The sequence below is a fragment of the Neolamprologus multifasciatus genome, chromosome 7 (assembly GCF_963576455.1).
Source record: "Neolamprologus multifasciatus chromosome 7, fNeoMul1.2, whole genome shotgun sequence".
Lineage (NCBI taxonomy): Eukaryota > Metazoa > Chordata > Actinopteri > Cichliformes > Cichlidae > Neolamprologus > Neolamprologus multifasciatus.
Genome location: NC_140445.1, coordinates 7,473,909 through 7,483,152, shown reverse-complemented (window position 1 = coordinate 7,483,152; position 9,244 = coordinate 7,473,909).

Here is a 9,244-nt window from a genome sequence, read left to right as displayed (position 1 = left end):
GCTCATTAGAGAGGACTGTTCCAATGCAGCCACAACCCCCCTCCTTCCCTGCTCAATAGCACAATCCAGTTCTTAAAGAGATAGAAACGCCACACACAACTTTCTATTGCCATCCTCATCTGTAGCTTTATTTTTTAGACCGTTTATCATTATCTCGGCTTATCTCTAATTTAATTGGCCTGAATACACAAGGGCTGGATGATGATACTGATTCTAAAAGTCCTGAGGATGGTTTATTCCATGTGGCACTTTTTGTCTACTGTGTAGTTTCTGTTTGCCTTGTTTGTCCTTTGTGGTCTCTCTTTCATCCCCCAAAGATTCATGCCAAAATTAATCCCCCTCCCTGATCTCAGTGCTCTTCCTGTTAAATGGGAGCTCTTCCTTCCCACTGTTGCCAAGTAATCGCTCAAAGGGGATTAGATTGTTGGGGTTTTCTCTCTAACACTGCAGGCTCTGTAGAATATAGCCTTGAAGAAATAATCATTAATCCATCGATTTTCTTAACTGTTTATCCAAATGAAGCTTATGCTTAAGTGCAATAAGAAAGTTTTGTATTTACTAATCTGTCTGCTTTTTAGGGTGTTTGGTTGCTAGTCTGTTCTTTACATCACTTCCACTTCTCTACACTGTAGAGATGGATGGTATTTCATCAAAGAGGCAATCTGAAGGCAGCCCACGCAGAGGATAAACCACTTATGGATGCAGTGGATCAAAGACCTACAGGGCTCGTGGCTCAAGAGTTGGGTGTTTATCTTGTAATCGGAAGGTTGCCGGTTCGAGCCCCTGCTTGGACAGTCTCGGTCCTTGTGTTCTTGGGCAAGACACTTCACCCGTTGCCTTCTGGTGGTGGTCAGAGGGCCTGGCAGCCTCGCCTCTGTCAGTGCACCCCAGGGTGGATGTGGCTAAAATGTAGCTTGCCAATGGGTGGATGACTGAATGTGTAAAGCACTTTGGGGTCCTTAGGGACTAGTTAAGCGCTATACAAATACATGCCATTTACCATTTACACAGCAGAACTCAATTCTGACATTATCGCTCTCTTTCTGCCCTGGTTCTTCAAGCCAATCAGCCTCCACTCTGCATACTTTAAATCATACTGCTCAGCTTTGATTCTCACTTGTGGCGCAACCCACCTCCGCCTAAACACAAGTCACTCAGTGCTCCATCCAAGCCTCCATCTTATCTTCTTCCCCACCGGTACCTAGACTCTGATTATCCTTCCCTGATTCCGATCACTGCTGCGATTGTGTTCTGCTGTGATGGGCCATCAGAGGCTTATAGCCAAATAGCATTGTCTGTATATCAATAAAATTTCAGCTTCTTCTAAGGATCTCTCCTTATTGAACATATAGTTACGTGGGCTGGAGCCTATCACAGCTAATCCCAGAAGTTTCATTCAGTTCAACTGGACACGAGTTCAGTCTCACTTGACAGCAGATTCCACAACCTTATAAAAACGCATAGCTCCCTAATGATCAACACCAGCACCCCTGCATAGCAATAAGTCATGAGATCAGATTCAAGATCACTGATATGCAAAGTTGTCATTGCCATTAATCACTGGCCATGTGCGCTATACAAAGAGAATTGATGAATGGCTGCAATCAAAGCATAGTTAGATGTTCAAAGATGTACTCTTAGGTCCACTCTTCAATTCAAAGATGATTGTTCGCTTATTACATAAACGGCCTGCTTGCCCTGGGGCGGACTAATCTCTGGTGTAGCATGTTTTGGGGCTTATAAACCACAGAGATCGAGCCTTTTAAAAATACACCCAGCTGACAGATACAGGATCACAGATATGGTTTTCACTCAGGCAGTTTTTTTCCTTTTTCTTCTGTCTTGGATCGCCTGGAGCTTTCTTTAGGTGTCTTCTCTACTTTGACAAATGCTCAGCTGGGATAACCAAATTTACCCAGATCATCTATGATATGATGTTCTTCTGCTTCCTTGGCAACTGTGTCTTTGGGGACAGTGTTTGCTCAGTGTTGCAGTTTTTTTTAATGACACATAATTAGTGGATAATGAGAGTCAGACCTTAAATATTGAGCCACATGTTTTGGTTCACAGTTTTAATCAACTTTCAACTACCCACAATTACCAATGGTAATTCCCACTTATCATAGGGCTAAGGTTGGTGTACATCCTGTACAGGTTATGATCCGTAGCTGGGCTAACACAAAGACATACGACTCCACACTCTCAGGCTTACACATGCAGCCAATTTGTCATTTAACTTAAACCGCAAACCTTTGGGTGAGAGGAAGCTAGCGTACCAGCAACAAGTTGCGCTTCTAAGAAATGCGCTAGAGATTTGAAAACAGATTTCAAGTAAATTTGTCGTCACTACCAATACAAATGCTGTCACATGGACTTAAAGTCTATTCAAAGTTAACTGTAAAAACACAACCAGGTGGATTTGGATGTGTTGTGTGGTTGTTGGCATAAAGATGCACAGGTGTGAAGCGTTAAGATGATGGTGCCATCACTGGGGATTTCACCCAGGAAAAGTGTTTCTCTGTGGGCTTAATGAGAAATTAAAGCTGTCTTGTTCCATGTTTGAATAAATCGGCAGACTCTTTTTATTCCTCACATGTCCACCACGTCTTCCGTGATGCTTCTGTATACTGCATGATTATGTTCAGCCCTTTGAATATTGCCTTGGTGGTTGGATCTGTCACTAAGCTGGAAGGTAATCTGTTTCAATGGGAGCGCTGGGAGCATCCCATTATTGTTTTCTATTATTAGCATTTTTCATTTTTGTCATTTTAATTTCCTGCCTTTTCTTTATTTTTACAGACAGGTCGGCAGTAATCTCTCGATGCTGCCTGAGCCGTGTGCCAAACTTGCAATATGCTGCATATCCTGTCTTCTATGTGCCTTTAAAGGCGGTTGTGGCTCAGGAGGAAGAGGGTGGGTGTCTACTGTTAAGAAAGAGGGTAGTCCAAGCTCTGGCTCCTTCAATCTAGATGTTGAAGTATCTCTGAAGATGCCAAACCCTGAGATGCCCTGGATGCATCCATCAGAGTGTGAGTGTGTGAAGGTTAGGTTAAAAAGTGCCTAGGCATAGAAAAAAAAAGCCAGGGATGTGTATGTATTCTATAATTGATTTCAGTTTCTGCTCCATTTCTGTTGCAGATGTCAGCATAAAGAGGCCAAATTTATAATTCCTTAAGAAATCTGGAAATCTGCAGAGGAGTAAGCAATTTCAGGCTCTCATTTTGCTCATATGTTTATCATCATAAAGCAACATCTAATCAAATCTATCATAATGCAATCTCTTGAAGTAATGAATAACTCAGTGATGCATTACAGTTATTACCTTTTTCTTAAAAAACGATTCCAATTTAAAATGATGGAATTCGATTAATCTACCCTTAATAATATCAGTAATGCTCACTAGCACCTACAGAGGCTTCATGCTGGGTTCAGAAGAATCCGGTTTACTCTGTAGCAGGAGGGAGACACAGACTAATTAATGTGAAACACAGTGTCATTTAATTATTTCATTTAAGCATTGTGTGCTTCGCTAGAGTGCTTTTCCTAGTCTCTGATATGCAAACGTGTGTGGACCTGCAGTTGAAGCTAGAGCTTCTGAAGAACTTCAATGTACTGCTTGCATATATAAAACATGGATGTGGCCATTGATTGGTTTTGGAGCTATAAGCTTTCAACATCATTATAGCTGTTAATTTCCTGGAGCCAGAAGTAACCATGTGTATTGCTGAAAGAGTGGAGTGCTAAGTTATACACTAATACTAGTTAGCTCAGTTAGCAAACACACAAGACACTCATATCTGCTAATTATTGATACTCAAAAAACTAATGAAATAGTTTAATTTTACTCACTAAAACTGAAGCACAATGTCCTTGGACAGACTGGACCACACAACAGGCCGTTAGAAATCCTCCAAAAGACACCAGTAGCACAAGCACAGCATAAAGGCAGATTGATGGCTAGCTAAATAGCAGAGCAGATTGACTACAGCTCTCACTATTGGGATACCCATAACTAAGACCCAATATCCAGGTGGATGAGCTATAAATAAAACTAGAGGAATACACTTTGGGTTATTTCATTTTTGGCTTAATTTCCTCAGTTCCTGTGGTTTTCTCGTGGTCTTCACTGAGGCTAAGCTAACTACTGCAGGATGGACTAAAGATGTGGTTTTACCTTTTGTTTGTTTTCTTTCTTGTGTTTTTGGGCGGGGGTATATTAAATGCTAAAAATATGAGATGTTTGTGTGCAATGGCATGTAAAGTACCAAGAAAAGCATTACTTTTTGCTTCTCAGTAATCTGTAATATTTATGGGTGCCTTGCATGAAGTGCTGTACCAACTTTGGCCACTCCAAAAAGTTGTATGGCGTTATTTTTGTGACACTATTCTGAGCGCACGTAAAAAAATTGAGCGCACGTAAAAGAAATTTGCAGGTGCAAGTGTTGCATTTATTTTGAGCGAAGAAAAGCTCAATTTGAGTGAACAAAATTCATTGCTGCGTGCAAAAAATGTATGTCCGTGTTTGCTATTATCCATACACACACAATTTCAGCCCCTCTTGCTCAGTTTTTGCATTTGCGCTCGCTCGCAATGTGTTGCTTTCGCTCTCAACATTTCTGCCTGTGCGCACTCAACCACAAAACCAGCCAATCACAGATCTGGATGCAAAAAAATCTGATTGGCTGTTTTGGTCTCCAACCAGCTCGAAATGACGAAACGCAATATCCTATTGTGCTATTGTGTGTGTGTATGGATAATAGCAAACAATGAAATACATTTTTTGCACGCAGCAATGAATTTTGTTCACTCAAATTTAGCTTTTCTTCGCTCAAAACAAATTTCTCCTCAAAATGCTGCTAATTTTCTTTTTACGTGCGCTCAATTTTTTTTTACGTGCGCTCAGAATAGTGTCACAAAAATAACGCCATAGAGTTGCGTCTCCGAGTTTGGTTCCAGCGGGATTCAACTTCTTCTCTGTGATGTTGCAGCCAAGACAGCTGGGGCTACGCTCCACTTGGCCATGTCTTTGTGTCACTTGTTACATAACATCACACTCAGGGTGAGGAAAGCGATTTCAATGGAGCATAAGCAGCTCACGAGGCAAGAGGTATGAACCACTGAACCTGCTGACATCTGAAAGGCTGCAGGTAGAGGAGCTGCTCTCAAAAACTTTCTTTGAAAACCATAAAACACTGGCAGACACTACAGAGCTTTTTCTACTTTAGATTCAGTTCTAACAAACCATGTAAAAATTGTTCTTTGCTGGCTTTTTTGCTGACTCGTCCACTATGCTGGCCGGGGTTTGAAGCGCTGTTCTTTCTGCCCTGTACCTCAGCGAACTTATCACCTCCAAGTGGATGTAATGTTTAATGCCAGTGTGGCTCATTTTCAATGTGTGATGCAAAACATAATACATTCACACCTCCTGTGTCTCTCACTTTCTCCAACAAGACTTATCGCGTCCTCCTTTCCCATTCACTTTCTTCACACTGCTGTCCTTTTGCTGTTGTTGTCTTTGTCCTTCCGCATGGCAGTGTCTATGAGAGCTAAGCCAACTCTAACCCAGATTATGGTAATAAAATCACCGAGGGTAGGGATTAAGACTTAGGCCTCTAAACACAGCAGGCAGAGAGACAAAGGTGGGGGAAGGCTGAAGGTGAGCAGGTGAGCAGGCAACAGAGTGAGACTGGGTTAGTGTGATTTCCTGACCACAACAAACGGATTAGGATTTAGAGAAGTTGGAAGCAAAAGAATAACGAAGGTTCACAAATCCTTGACATCATTTGAACAGATTCAATTACAGCACTGGCTTAATCATGGATAATGTCATTGGGTGAGGAGAGGAGGAAGACTGAGTGAATGAAGAGGAGCCCTGAATAAAAGTGGCACTCAGACGGTGATGGGTGGAGATTGGCCACTTCAACTCCAAACTTGGAGTACAAACAGGGTTCACATTAACTGCAAATTAATTAATCAAAGCAAGACAGCAGATATTCATATTTTGTTATCTTTATATGCAGGTTGATGTAAGGATAATTTAGCTAAGTCCACAAGGCCCCACCAGCTAATTCACTCATTTAAAAAAATGTGGGACAAAGTGGGAAATGTCAGCGATGCTGAGCGGTAATCTTAAATTTTTATGTTAAATAATAGTTTATCCAGGAGTGTATCCACAGACTGTCACACCTTTGTTCAGCCATATCTGACAATTTTACAAATTTTTATGCAGTTATGATACAAATATACTAAACACCATATTTTCCATCTGTGCAAAACTGCAAAAAAGGCAAAAACTTTCTCCCCGAATATACTGCCGCTTATCTTTCTTTGTGGTACTTTCCATCATATTTAACTAAATCTGCAAAGCTTGTAACGTTACCTGAGTATGTGATTAGACAGGTTAACCTTCCTCTTCCTAATAATAAATGCCTTCCTTCCATACTCACTGGTTAAAAGCCAGATTTTAGAAAAGAGCTTGTGCTGCATAACCATTCATAATGTGGGACATTACCTCAGGATAATGTGGGACAGAGGAGAAGGAACACAAATGGTGTGGAGTCCCACACAAAGGAGGACATCTGGTCACTCTAGCTCCAGCCACATTTAAAGTTCTCATTTTATTTATTTCCAACTCATTATTTTTATTCTACCTTAGCAAGACTCGGGATTCAAGATAACACCCCAGATTTAAGCCAGCTTTGTTGTGATTGGCTGCTCCTCACAATCAGAAGGGTTTAATAGCAGGTGGGTGGAGCTTCTGTGCTCAGATGGCCATATTAGGGATATCTGTTGTCACTGACACCATAAAGATTCAAGAATAGAAAAACTAGCTGACCTTATTATTTAAAACTGTGAAGCCTTAATAATCTAAAACATAATTTGGAGAATTGTGTAAATTCAATTTGTAGCTTCAAAAGAAGCAAACCTCAACAAATTACAGTTTTTAAGAAAATCTGTTGCAGTCAGTGTGCAGTTGCAGCGCCTGTATGAAAACGGCTTTGGTGAGCATGGTTTCACTCATGTGTGTCAGAGTTATAGTGTGAATTATGACTCCTTAAATGCTCCAGGGATATAAATGTCAGCCATTAGGAATGTCAGAGGCCAGTTCCTCCATACTGGCTCAGACATTGATGGCAAAGTAAAGAAACCCACATCTGTCTCTAAACCTGTTTCTCCTCGCTGTTAGGCAGCCTCATCCAGCAGCTCACTGTTTGCTCACAATCTGCTCGGTACAAACAGTGGGTGATATCTCCAAGCAATCAATAAGAGTGCTCCTCTGCGTGGTCAATCATTACACAAGTGTGCATTTTTGAAACGACTGAATGAAAACCCTGCACGTCTATTTTTGCAATTTAATGCACAGCGAGGACAGAAATATCCAGAAATATCCCTCTGCCTCGAACTGATGCACTCACATTCTACAAGTTTCTGTCTTTCTCGCGCACACTCACGGCTGACGTATCTCTGACGACTGCACGCTACGTGCCCCCCACGTCAGCAGCACACCCCAAAAAAAATCTCCTAAGTTATTTATAAAATCTTTTTTTGTACCGCAGTTGAAATAAAAAAAGAGGGGTGGGTGGGGAGGTGGGGTCGCACTAGGGGAGAGGGTGAACGAGAGGAAGGCAGCCATCTCCTCCTCTATTATTCATCAGCCTCTTCTCATCCCTTGTTTGCTATGCTGACGGAGGATAAAATAGGTCACCCAGGGATAGGCTGGTGCTCACACGGTGACTGATGTCTTTCCTGACATCGTGCACTTGCCCTCTCATCCTTCCCTGCATGCCTCACTCCTCTTTCCTTTTGCCATCTTCCTGTAAAACACTCCGGCTTTCTCTCCACCTTTCCCTGCTCCTCCTCCTCAAATGCAGTCATTCCCCGGCTCAGCTGAGCTTGTTTGCTTTTCCCAGTCAAAGCGAGAGAAAGAAAATTTGATGCCAACAGCCATCTGCAGAGGGCACACCAACCTAATTATGACTTTGGAATAAAAGGAATGAATGATGCTGCGTGAAAGTCCATGGAAATGGCACAAAAAGCCTCTTTATATCTCAAGCTTGATGTTCTAGTTTATGTTTTTTGTTTTTCTTAAATAAAAAAAAAACCTAAACAACAAAAACCTTATAAATATTATAATGCAAATAATGTTCTCCACCTGTTTCACTGACTGCACTGACGCAGATGTCCACCAGATGGGATCAAATCCAAGAAACGCACAAGCACATGATAGAGTGGTACAGATCGTGGCGATCGTGGCTCAAGAGTTGGGAGTTCGCCTTGTAATCGGAAGGTTGCCGGTTCGAGCCCCAGCTTAGACAGTCTCGGTCATTGTGTCCTTGGGCAAGATACTTCACCCGTTGCCTACTGGTGGTGGTGAGAGGCCCGGTGGCGCCAGTGTCCGGCAGCCTCACCTCTGTCAGTGCGCCCCAGGGTGGCTGTGGCTACAATGTAGCTTGCCATCACCAGTGTGTGAATGGGTGTGTGACAGGTTGTGTAAAGTGCTTTGGGGTCCTTAGGGACTAGAAAAGCGCTATACAAATACAGGCCATTTACAGAGGAACACGCATTTGTTCAAGTTAACTTGAAATCTCTTCTGTTTTCAAAGCAGGCTCCCATTTATTAAAAACTGAACAAACACTGAGGACTCGCAAGAGGAAAATAAATTGGAGCCCATTTATCTGACATTCAAGAGTGGGACCACACCTCATACTCACCACTTCCCTGTCCATACAGAACTCCCCACAGAACACACACTATAAGCCGTTTGTTCCCGTTTTCTTACCCCTCCCTCTCTCAGTTCATTCACTTCTCATTAGTACATGGGGATCTGCCCATCCCGGGAACCGCCACCTTTCCCCTCTGAGGCCTTCTCCAAACAGCAGCTTCATTTCATGCTCAGTCCATTGTCATCATCAACTAGAAATGGCAAACCTACATGAGGACGTGGTCCCAGCAAGTGAAACACAAAATAAATGATGCAGTGTATTTAAAGATGATTTTTTTTTTTTAAATTTACATTAACCACACATCACACGACAGTAGTTTGTAGGAGTTTTTTCTGTGTGGTGCCACATTGAGAATTATAACTCAACTTTGCAGTCCGCCCATACGCCTACAGAGTTTTTAATGTCCTTTAGCCCTTATTTTGTTTTTCACTATCATAATTTATTCCATCTGCTAGCTAAACATGACCCCCAAACTGATGTTAATTTTCTTCCTGTACGCTGGATTTGTTAGCTGAAGCCAC